We start from the raw sequence: 13,489 nt of genomic DNA on the forward strand, positions 1-13,489 counted from the left end.
TATGCGCGCATCCCTAACTAAACCCGGGTTTGCAAGTCCCGAATCTAGTAGGGTTACTAGGTTATCTGAACCTAGGGACGACTGTGGGAGTCCAACCCAATGGATATCTAATCCAGTACAGTGCCACTGAGAAAGTAAAATACTGAACATAAACTAATAAATTCTTGTCTTGCTTTTACTAGGTTGTCTAAACCCAGAACTAGGTTATCTAAACCTAGAGGCGACTGTGGGAGCCCACCCATTGGACATCTGGTCCTGTAAAAGCTGAAGCAAAACTAAATAGGCTGTGTAAATGCTTCTAGTGCATTTATCCAAGCTAATGAAATGCCTAATTTGCATTTGACTGTGCTAAACCTTCTATCGAGCACTTGGTGTACGCTAGTGCACACCTTATGTGCTAAAATTTGCATACAACTAAACTAATGCACAAAAATCACATGAATAGCTACTTATACTGCAGGTGAGGGGTTTCTTTCCTCTTGCGCTAGTTTTCTTACGAATCTAGTCGCTAGTTTTCCGGTGGAGACGATCTTCTCGACGATTCTCTTGCGTCCACGCGTTCCTCTCGCGGAGAGAAGCGTCCTTGTGTCGGAGTCGTCACCGGAAGGTGCTCCTAGAGCCTTTAGGGCTTGGTGCGCAGAGAGAGGAAGAGGAGGGGGAAAGGGTTCGGCGGAAACTAGGGTGAGGAGAGGAAGTTCTCGGTGGAAACCAAAAAAAATAACCCTCACTTATTTATTTTCCCATATTTATATTAAGTGGGTAATTCGGCCCAACTCAAATATAAATTTAATTGTTCCCCTTTCCTTTCAGCACGGCTCTGCTGGGTTCAATTGGTTACTAAAGCTATCTATAAGTCGTAAGACCCAATAGGTCTCGGGTTCAATTCCCGTGTAGGCTATTTTCGTTTTCTATTTATTTTTGCTACTTCCGCTATTTTAAAAATTCCATAAAAATATCCTAAAATTCCAAAAAAATACTAGGATACTTCTAATAATTATTTTGAGAATTTTCGGGCGTTACAATCCCTCATACCTTATAAAAAGTTCGTCCTCGAACTTAGAATAACTCTGGGTACTTCTGTCTCATACTGGCTTCTGTCTCCCTAGTTGCCTCTTCTGCTGTGTGACTTTGCCAAATGAATTTTACTAATGGTACCCCCTTGTTCTACAATTTCTTAACTGCTCGATCTATTATCTGAATAGGCCGACTATCATAGCTGAGGTCTTCGCGGACTGGTACCGACTGGGGCTCAATCACCTGGGTGGCATCTGGGATATGCTTCTTCAGCATAGAGACATGAAATATATTATGAATAGCTGACATCTCCTGAGGTAGCTCTAGCTCATATGCTACTTTGCCAACTCTCCTGCTGATAAGGTATGGTCCCACATATCTGGGACTTAGTTTGCCCTTCTTCCCAAAATGCATCACTCCCTTCATGGGAGCTACTCTGAGGAACACTAAATCCCCAACTGAAAACTCTAAGGGTTTGCGCCATATATCAGCATAGCTTTTCTGGCGGCCCTGAGCTGTCTCTATCCTCTGGCGGATCTACTGTATAGCTGCTGTGGTATCTGCTACTAGATCTGTCTGAAGTTCTAGTTCTTTCTGTTCACCACTCTCATACCAGCAGATTGGAGATCTACACCTCCGCCCATAGAGAGCCTCGTAAGGTGCCATGCCGATAGTGGCCTGATAGCTGTTGTTGTATGCAAATTCTGCTAAGCTCAGATATTTGCACTAACTTCCTTTGAAATCTAGGGCACATGCTCAGAGCATATCTTCGAGTACTTGATTTACTCGCTCTATTTGACCATCTGTCTGAGGATGGAAAGCTGTGCTGAACTTTAACTTCGTGCCCAATGCTGACTGTACACACTCCCAGAAGTGAGAGGTGAACCTACTGTCTCGGTCTGAAATAATGGTTCGTGGGACTCCATGTAATCTGACGATCTCCTTGAGATACAACTGAGCTAGCTGTTCCATGGAGTAGGATATCCTGATAGCTAAGAAGTGGGCTGATTTAGTCAATCTGTCGACTATTACCCAGATGGTATCAAAACCATTCGTGGTTCTAGGTAATCCCACTGTGAAATCCATAGAAATGTCTTCCCACTTTCATTCTGAAATCTGAATAGGCTGTAAAACTCCTCCTGGCCTCTGATGTTCTGCCTTAACCCTCTGGCAGGTCAGACAGGTGCTAACATATCTAGCGATGTCTCTTTTCATCCCAGGCCACCAAAAATGCTTCTTCAAGTCCTGGTACATCTTGGTGGAACCTGGATGCATCGCATAAGGAGTCCTGTGAGCCTCATCCAAAATCTTTCTCTTTAGTTCCTCCTGATCTGGAATACAGAGTCTGTCGCCAAAATACAACACCCCACCATCGGATACTCTGAATTCTCCACTTTCTGTTTCTGCTAATCCTTGCTTGATTTTCTGAATTTCAGGATCCTGTTCCTGAGCTGTCTCGACGTCACCAAGCAAGGTAGACTCTAATGTCATAGTAGAGAGCTGTCCAACTATGAGTTCGATATCGAAATCTGTAATCTCTTTCTGCAGGGGTGGTGACATGGCTGCTAGCGATAATAAGGTTGTAACGCCCGCCCTCCCTGCTAATCCTAAGGGACGGGGCTACGATACTCTATGTACAAATTTTTCTTTTTAAAACAGCGGAAGACTTAAAATAATTCTCTTAGTTTAATAAAAACTTTTATTTTGTTTTTCCTTTCATCAAATCTGAACTACACTATCATGGCCTCAATAACATGATATCAAAATTAGTAGAAACATAACATCAAGTCACACATACGGTACTACAATTCATGATACCAAAGCATAGTTCTTTAAAAGTTTTTAAAGCAGGTTCTTATTTGGTTGCCTAGCCACTGCCACACACATCTCCTTGCCTCTCCTGCTGCTCCTCTAGCTCATCCAGCTTTTTCCTTTATCTGTGGTACAAGGACAGTAAGCTGTGAGCACTCATGGCTCAGTAAGTTCCTTTCCTACTCACTAAAACCGAAAATCATAGTATAATCAAAGAATGTCTTAACATGGCATCATTTCAACTAGTCATGACATAATGTAACATACTCTTTTAAGCATATCATGCAACATGAAGAAATCATAACTAGTCATGACATATCATAGCGTAAAGCATAGCATGAAGCATAACATAACCGTATCTAATCATGGCATATCATCATAAGGAGTCATGGCATATCCTACACATGGGCATATCATGGAACATAACATAATCATATCTAACCATGACATATCATAAATCATCATAAGGTATATGCAATATGATTTCGAAAAACATGTATCCGAAAAACATGTGTATGTCTCATGATCTTTAAAACCATTTCTTCTTACATATATACTTGAACATAATCTCAACTTAAAGGGGATCCCGGCTATGTACCACTTACATATTGCGCGCAACCTATGTAGGTCCAAGGTAGCAAGTCTTGAACCCTACAAGGCAACATACTAGGTCCGAGTCTTACTCCATCGACCTAGGGGCACTTAGGAGCCCATCCCTAACGAGGCCCGAGTCTTATTCCATCGACCCCGGGCCGCTTATGGAGCTCACCCTTGGTACAAGCCATATAAAGTAAAGTACATGTCATACTTATACATATCATACATCATAAAAGCATGCATCACTTAGGCACACTTCATATCATAAAAGTATGCATCACTTAGGCATACATCATGTCATAAAAGTATGCATCACTTAGGCATACATCATACCATAAAAGTATGCATCACTTAGGCATACATCATGTCATAAAAGTATGCATCACTTAGGCATACATCATACCATAAAAGTATGCATCACTTAGGCATACATCATGTCATAAAAGTATGCATTGAAAAGTATGCATCACTTAGGCATACATTTTATCATAACAATATGCATCACTTAGGCATAGCTCATAAAACATGCATATCTTAAGCATAAAGCATATCATCAAGCATGCATAATTTAACCACATAGCATATCATGAAAGCATGCATATTTTAAGCACTAAATATAGCATCAAAGCATGCATAATTTAACCACATATCATAACATAAGCATGCATATTTTCAGCTCATATCATATCATCAAAGCATGAAAAATTTACCCACATATCATAACATAAAGCATGCATATTTTGAACTCATAACATATCGTAGAAATTCTCATCTTGTATAGCTCGCAAGCATACATATCTAAGCATAAAAGTGTATCATGTGCTCATCCAATCATAAGGAACAATGTACATGATTAATTTGGGTACTAAGCTTCCTAATCCTTTGGGTTCTTATCTTGGCCGAAACCCTCTTAGGTGCCAATTTAGGTTTTAAACAACATCCAAGCATGTAGAACCTAATTCATCCACATATCATTTTCATAGGAAGTATTATAAACAAGATTTACTTGGACCCTAAGTTCTCCAAGTCCTTAAACCTCATTTGGCCGAACCTTAACAAGTGTGAAACAAGGTTCTAAATGACATAAAGCGTGGAAACCTTAACCATATTTATAGCATTTGTTTCAAGGAATATGGTAAGCACAATTGAGTTAGTTCCTAAATCCTTTAAGCCCTTAAAATTATGTCATGGCCGAAACTTACAAGTACTCATTTAGGTTTCCAAGCAAGCATACAAGCATGTGAACTTACTCTAACATCATGTATAAATTTATAAATGGCATCATACAAGTGGTCATGGCCGAAACTTCCCTTAGCATCAATTTAGGTCACTAACAACATATAGCATGTGAATTTTTAGCTTTCTACATTTCATATTCCATGGAGAGTGACATGAGCATGTTCAATGTAAGTTCTAGGGTTTCTAAGGCATGTATCCCTTCATGGCCGAGACTTTAAGGTGTCCATTTGAATCATAGTTAAATGTATAAGCATGTGTACACAATCAACATGTTATCTCAATTTCATAAGAAGCATCTTTAACACATGAGGTCTAAATTTTAAGGTTTCTAGGTCTTTAAACCCTACATGGCCGAACCTCATCAAGCATGGAATTTGTTCAAATGGCATAAAAGCATAGAAAGTCATAACACATTTCATAACTGTTGGTCCCTTTGTAGGCCAGCAAGAGGGGAGGGGTGAATTGCCCTACAAAATTAAACTCGAACCTTTCTCGGATTTCAACTATATAACATAAACACTTGTAATAAAAAGTAGAGACTAAGTAAAGAAATCATACACCAGAGATTTACTTGGTTTGCAATCAGAGGATTGCTAATCCAAGGAAAGTAAGCGCACTATGATCTCCTCTAGGCGGAGAAGCCTCTTTACAACGTTGATAGCACAAATGAAAAGAACACAACTGAAAGCACAGAAAGAATTGATTACAAGTGAGTTGAACTGAATGTGCAGACCAGTACTATATTTATAGTACTGGTCTGGGCGCCTGGAAGGAGTTTCGGGCGCCCTGGAGGGGATAAAATTCTATCCCCAACGATCAGATCGCGTTTGACGCGATCCTGGTCAAAAGTCAGCTCCGGGCGCCCGGACCCTCAATAGTGCCCGGGGCGCCCGGAATGATTCCGGGCGCCCGGACCCCTAAAGTCAACTTTGTTGACTTTTTATGGTCCGATTCTACTACTCCGGTTTAGCTCGTTTCGGTCCGGGTCTGTTCGCTCCGGCTCCGTTAGCTTGGGTGATCTTGGCCTTCCGGAATAAGGCTCACCCGAACCCATGTTCCGGCCTTCTCCTCGAGCAGCCTTCCTTCCCGGTTTCTCGTCCCTCGAGCACCGCGCACGCTCTTCTCGTCCACCGGTGTACTCTTCCGCGGACACCTCGTCCCTCAGACGCACCGAGCCCGTCGGCTCTCTCCCGTGCCGTCCTTCTCGCTAGCCGCGTCTTCCGCTCGACTTCCTGTGTTCCTAAGCTCCTGCACACTTAGACACAAGGGTTAAACAAACGCAGGACCTAACTTAGCTTGTTTGATCACATCAAAACACCTTGGGGTTCCAACAATCTCCCCCTTTTTGATGTGAGCAACCCAAGTTAAGTTAGGGTAACCATATGCAATAAAAATGATTTATTTTCCAATAAGTCAAAATATTTTTCAATTGAAAAATTATAGTATCTCCCCCTAGACTTAACATACTTCTCCCCCTTTGATCACATAAAAATTGGGGCATAACAAGTCTAAGGTAAATTCAAACATTTAAACAAGTCAATTTTCAAAAAAAATGTCTAAGACAATATTCATAGAAAAATTCCTAAGTTAAAAAATATCTAAGTCAATAATTTTCAGAAATTTTCTAAGTCAATTAAAAAAATATTTTCCAATTTTTTTTTTTATTTATAAATTAATTTTAAATATTTTCTAACACAATTGAATAACTCTTTTAAAGCATTAGGTAAATTAAATCAATGCTTTTTCAGTTAGTCAATTAAACTTTTCATTTCGATACTTGGCTTCCAGGTCGTGGCGAGGCACTAGGCCTTCTTGGTTATTGGAGCAACAACCACTTCCTTAGACAAAGCCTCATAATGAAATTAGTCGTTTAATTTCCTTGCTGAAAATGCTAAGTCTAATTTTAGATTAAACAGGTTTTTGGAACCCAGTAGAGATTCCTACCTACAGGGTTAACCAAGTATTTCCTAGGTACATAGATTTTTGATATATTTCTAATTTGACTTTGATGAAATCTATAGTACCAATTTAAACCTCTATAATTGCTAAAAGTAGAAATATTTGAACTTTTATATTTTTTCAATCTTTCTATTTCTTCTTTTAGTTTTTCATTTTCAATTTTCAATTTTTCAAAATCTTCTATAAGACATGATTTTGCCAAAATTCTCTTTGTTTCTAAAATTTCATTTTCTAATTTGGCATTTTTATTTTCTAATTTATACATGGATTTAGTCATAGCTTTTATACCAGAGTAAAGCTGATCAGGGGGTAAGAGGCATACCTCACTTACCATGTCGGATTTGAAGCCTGAATCTCCCCCTGCTTCACTGCTTTCATCCGAGGTCGCTCCCCCTTCATCGATGCTAGGTTCTGATATACTTTGTCTATCGTAGCTTGCCATTAGTGCTATTCCGGCATATTCTTGAGCTTCTGATTCGGATGAAGAAGTGTCGTCCCAAGTTGCTTTTAGGTTGTGTTTCTTGGGAGACTTCCTTTTGGCCTTTTTGAGTTCTGGGCAGTCTTCTCTTAGGTGTCCCTCCTTCTGACACTGGTAGCACCGCACCTTTCTTCCACCTTTTTGATTCCTTTTATTCTGCATTTTAAATTTATTAGATCTAAAAAACTTTTTAAAATTTCTTACCATGTATGCTTCTTGATCGTCTTCGGAGTCTGACTCGAGTTCATCCTTCTGGGTTGCGTTCAGCGCCATAGTCTGGGTTGTATCCTTTGTCGTTCCTGCATACCTGGTTTCATGCAATTCAAGAGTAGAAAACAACTCTTCTAAAGTGCTTACCTCTAGGTCTTTTGAGATGTAGTAGGCGTCGACGATTGATGTCCATTCCGGAGTTCTTGGAAACGCGTTGAGCGCGTATCGTATAGTGTCCCGGTTTGTTACCGTTTCACCGAGGTTCTCGAGACCAGTAACTAGTTCTTTTACCTTTGCGTGTAAACCAGCTACTTTCTCACCTTTCTCCAGACGGATGTTCATCAGTTTGTTGCGGAGGATGTCCCTTCTAGCGAGCTTTGCTTCGGACGTGCCTTCGTGGAGTTCCAAGAACTTCTCCCAAAGTTCTTTAGCAGATAAATAGTTTCCGATGCGGTTGACCTCTTGAGGCGGTAACACGCTCAGCAGGTGATGTTCCGCGCGGCTATTTGCTACCGACTCATTCTGCTCCTTCTTTGTCCAATCGCTCTCTTCTTTTTCTTTTCCCTCTTTATCTATTGGAGCTACAAAATCATATTTCATAATAAATCGAATTTCAAAATCTATTTTTAGGAATACCTCCATACGACGCTTCCAGTCTGCGAAGTTCCCCTCGAATTTTGGTGGGACGATGCTTGGTCCGGCCATCTTGTTGCTTCGATCGGCGGTTAGTCCTCCTGAAGCGCCTTGCTCTGATACCACTTGTTGGTCCCTTTGTAGGCCGGCAAGAGGGGAGGGGTGAATTGCCCTACAAAATTAAACTCGAACCTTTCTCGGATTTCAACTATATAACATAAACACTTGTAATAAAAAGTAGAGACTAAGTAAAGAAATCATACACCAGAGATTTACTTGGTTTGCAATCAGAGGATTGCTAATCCAAGGAAAGTAAGCGCACTATGATCTCCTCTAGGCGGAGAAGCCTCTTTACAACGTTGACAGCACAAATGAAAAGAACACAACTGAAAGCACAGAAAGAATTGATTACAAGTGAGTTGAACTGAATGTGCAGACCAGTACTATATTTATAGTACTGGTCCGGGCGCCTGGAAGGAGTTCTGGGCCCCCTGGAGGGGATAAAATTCTATCCCCAACGATCAGATCGCGTTTGACGCGATCCTGGTCAAAAGTCAGCTCCGGGCGCCCGGAGGGGCTCCGGGCGCCCGGAGGGGTTCCGGGCGCCCGGACCCTCAATAGTGCACGGGGCGCCCGGAATGATTCCGGGCGCCCGGACCCCTAAAGTCAACTTTGTTGACTTTTTGTTGTAACGACCCAATTTTCCCTATTTTAAGTTCTAAAAGTTCAAAAAAATATTTGGAAATACTTTTAAAATATTCTAGAGATTTTTAGAAATTTTTAGAGTATTTTTACGTAATTTTTGGAGGTCGTTTAGTAGGTTTACAAAAAGAAAGAAGTTTTGACCAAAAATCGTTGAAGGTGAGACTCGAACCCAAGACCTCGGGTCGGACCGACCCAACCGGACACGGCCCAACCAACTGAGCTATGCTCGTTTTGTTAACCAAGTACGAAGCGAATATAGTTGAGTTATAATGAGAACCCAAAGTTTAAAGTTAGACCTAGTTATAAATGGCTAAGTTAGGAGGGATTAGGTTATTTTTCTTTTTCTCCCGAATCTCCTCTCCTCTCACGCGCGGCGCGGCGATTTACTCCTGCTCGGGCGACGGTGAAGAAAAGGCTGGGTTTCAATTTTCGGCGCCGGCGAAGCTTCCTTCCGGCTGGTTTTCATCCGTGGGTGGTTGTCTCGACAGAGGAGAACTTGGGAACACGAAGGGATCACCGGGAAAAGTAGCTACCCGAACCCTAGAAGCTTCCTTTCCTTCTTTCCGGTTGTAAGTGCAAGAAACCCTAGGTAAGTACTACTCACCTGCGGTAGGAGTTGCTCCGATCTTTCGGTTTTCGTTTCCTTGTTTTTCCTGAGTTTCTTGAATCCGAAACATGCTATAAGGATTTGGGCTTTTGGGTGTTCTGCCGTGAGCTTCACAGGGAAATCAAGGTTTTGTTTAGGTTAGTTGAGCATGGAGTATGTTTCTAGTGCCAAGTAGAATTGTATGCATTCTATCCTTAATTATTGCTAGGGATTTTGGCCGTGCACAGTGGAGTTTCGGTTGATTCCTTGCTGCCCTGTTTAGGATCATACCGAACAGATCATTATAGTTATCCCATGTTGCTGCCATGAGTTCACTTAAGGATGCATTGTCTTGGCTTGCTGTTGAATTCTTTGAGTTGTATGTTGTACATGAATTTCCTTGCTTTAAGGTCATGTTGTACATAGTTAAAGTTGATTAGAGATTTGTTTTTACAGCATGTTTAAGAAGTTGAGTAGCATTCTATGTCTGTTTGTTTTTACAGCATGATCAGAATCACTAAAGGTAGCATCCTTTGTCTATTTTATAGCATGCTTAAGAAGCCCTAAAGTAGTATTCTTTGTCTATGTTTTATAACATGATTAGAATCCCTAAAGTAGCATTTTTGCCCTATTTTACAGCATGTTTAGAAAGTCCAGATTTGCTTTCCTTTGCTCTATTTTATAACAGGCTTAGGGAGTTCAGATTTGTTTTCCTTCGTGTTATTTTTATATAGCATGATTGGTTAGTTGTAATCCTATACTTGTTAGATATATATCTAAAGGATTCTAATAAGCTCTAATAAAGGATTATGAGAAGTATGAGTAAAGAAAAAGACCAAGGTCTAATTAAAAAGAGATAACAAGTAAATTAAAGTAAGAGGCTAGTACCCGACATCCAAGAGCTTGTCGTTAAACAAATCCAGGTGACCATTTCCGAGGTCTTGGCCCTAGTAGATCGAGGTCTGCTCTTTTAGGATTGGTGGCTCGCAACCCCAACTTATTAGGGAACGCGCATGAGTTGGTACTAGGCCTGGGCCCAAGAAAAGAAAACCAAAGAAAAGAAAAGTTAAGTAAGAAGGAAGAAAGAAAGAGGAAGAAAGTAAAGGATAGAAATTAAAAGATTAATTTCTAACACAAGGATATAAGAAATGAAATAAATTCCAAGCTTAGAATAAATAAGAATGGTTAGTTTCTTTGATTCTAAGTTTACATTGTTAGTTTCTTGTTATCCTGCTTGATACTGAGTATGATTTGTATTCCGTTCATTTTCTGTATACCATGAGCACATCCTAGCTTTATTATTAGTGTCACTTATGCATTTCATTTATGCATTTCGAGTTTTGTGAGATAGATTAGTACTTACTAAGCGTTTTCGCTTATAGATCTTGCTTTCTTTCCTCCTACTGCAGATAAAGGAAAAGCTAAGATATGAAGGGAGGCGACAGGGTGGTGGTGATGATGGATGTGTGTGGTGACTGAACTATGGAGAGGTCCAGAGGGGACTAGCAAGACTTATTTATTTAGAGTTTATGTCTAGTTCATTTTCCTTATTTCCGTTATGAAATTATGAGTTATGATTGAGTTTGATGTGCATTGTAACTTATTATGCTTCATTCTGGGAGATTGAGTTTAGTTCATGTTGCTAGATTAGTTTTTGATTATGATATGATTTATTACTGCGTGGTTGTGAATAAATTGTGATCCAGCCGCATGTGGCTGTGTATATATCTTGTGTATTATAGATTTGGTCACCGGTACAGGGGAGACTCTGCCGAAATTTTTCGGTAGGAATTTCTCTGGACCGTGATAAATCTAAGTGTCGCTAATAATAGCACAAGTGACACTAGTAAGTAGAGTAGGAGTTAGGTAACGGTCGCCCTTAGAGAGTAGTAGTAAGAAGGGTGGTTGTTATAGTTGGTATCAGAGCAGTGTTCCATTCTCCAGCATCACACACACATCAGCATCATCCTTGCCGTCTCCAAGTAAGAAAGTATTTAAATCCTTTCTTTATTCTGCTTTCCTTATTATTAACTGCAGTATAGAGTACTTGTTTTTTTTTTTTTGTACTTAAGTAAGATCAAAGATTTAGTTTCCCTTTTCTTTATTCATATTTAAGTATGATTAGAAGGGTTAAAGTAAGATATCAAGCTTTTACCTTGAATAAATAGATGGCAAGAGGAGGACGTCCCCGTGCCACTCACACTGAGGAACCAGCTCAAGGGAATGAAGTGCCTAGAGCAACTGAGCCCAACCTTTCTGAAGTAGTTGCTCAGCTCCAGAGGCAAGTAGAGCGGCAAGTGATTGCCAATCGATGGTAAACCGACAGCGGTTCCTCCCCTCCTCCGTTGTCACTGCGAGACCCGATGGTAGCGAGACTCCTGACTACTCGGGAACCGTCACCCCGAGACCGAAACTTACCTTATCTGGTGGCTAAAGCTGAAACCAGAGAGCTTCTCGAGCACGACTGGGATGCCGGGCTTGGTTTAAAACACTAGAGAGCACTATGGAGCTTCTTGGCTGGAAGTCGAGAAGGTCAAGTGCGCCTCTTTCTGTCTGTCTGGGGATTCTCGCATGTGGTGGGAGAGGATAAAGACCAAGAGAGCAGCTGATCAGATGACCTGGGCAGATTTCCAGTCAGAGTTCTATGAAGAGTTCTTCCACCTACAGATTACCAACAAGCACTACGAGGAGTTTATAGAGTTCAAACAAGGTGACTTGTCAGTGGAAGAAGCAGCCAAGAAGTTCAACAGGCTAGCTCGTCTCTGTCCAGAGCTAGTGAGTACAGAGAAGGAGCGAGTCAGGCTGATGCTCAGAATGCTGAGACCACAGATAGCACTGAATGTGAGCAGTGGAGCTCATCGGCCCCAGACTGGCGAAGAATTGATCAGTAGAGCGTTAATCGCTGAACATTACATGAACAACATCAGTCAGTGAAGACAGAGGACAAGACAGCAGGAAGCCAGAAGTCACAGTCAAGCAAGCAGAACTGGAAGGGCAAAGGTAAAAGGAAGCAGTGGAACACAGGAGGTGGCCAGAAGGGAGGACCAGCAAACAAGCAGACCAAGTTCCCTCCCTGTCCCAAATGTGGGAGAATACACCCAGGAGCCTGCCTTTTGGGTAAAACTGGATGTTACTCCTGTGGTCAGGAGGGACACATGGCTAAAGAGTGTCCTAACAAATTCAAAGCACCTCAACCACAGCCATTACAATATGGAGGCCAGCCTGCACAGTTGCACCACATGGGAGCGGCATTGGAGGGACCCTACATCAGTCAAGGAAGGTTAGAAGCCCCACCAGTTCCAGCCTTTGATGGCGCCAGAGTATTCTCCCTCACCAAAGAAGAAGCGGCTAGTGCCTCCACGGTCGTGGTCAAGTAGTTATTTTCCGACGTAGCTCTTGACTATTTGACAGGGCGACCCATTCTTTTGTATCGATACCTTTTGCGGTGGTTTACGGTGCCTACAAAGTATGAACTCCAAGTTCACGACAACCCTACCTACGGGAAGTCATGGAATCAATCGATGGCTTCTTGGTTAGAATTGCATCGAGAATTATATGTAAATCTAATAGTCCTCGCCATGCAGGATTTCGATATCATTTTGGTATGGATTTCCTCAGCAAGTCTGGTGCCTCGATGGACTGCCGCAGAAAGAAAGTAATTTTTAGTCCAGAAGGTGAGCCAACTTTTGAGTTCACCGGAGTGCCAAGGAGGAAGACCCAGAAGCTCCTCTCATCCCTAGCAGCACACCAGATGTTAGCTAAAGGGTGTGCAGGTTTTCTTGCATACATAGTAAAGGCAGAAGAGCAGAAGGGACTCCAGCAGGAGGAGGTCCGGGTAGTATGCGAGTATCCAGAAGTATTTCCAGAAGAGCTACCTGGACTACCTCCCAACAGAGAGGTGGAATTTGAGATTGAATTGGTTCCTGGAACCGGTCCAATTTCGAAAGCTCCGTATCGCATGTCTCCAGCAGAGCTGAAGGAGTTACAAGAGAAACTACAGGAGTTACTGGACAAAGGCTTCATTCGCCCTAGTCACTCACCTTGGGGAGCTCCTGTGTTGTTTGTCAAGAAGAAAGATGGGACAATGCGGATGTGCATAGATTACAGAGCTTTGAATCAAGTGACGATCAAGAACAAGTACCCCCTTCCCAGGATCAATGACTTATTTGATCAGTTAAGAGGAGCGACGGTGTTCTCAAAGATAGACTTGCGCTCTGGGTACCATCAGCTGAAAGTGAAGGAAAGAGATATACCCA

The sequence above is a fragment of the Zingiber officinale genome, chromosome 10A, assembly GCF_018446385.1.
Source record: "Zingiber officinale cultivar Zhangliang chromosome 10A, Zo_v1.1, whole genome shotgun sequence".
Taxonomy (NCBI): Eukaryota; Viridiplantae; Streptophyta; class Magnoliopsida; order Zingiberales; family Zingiberaceae; genus Zingiber; species Zingiber officinale.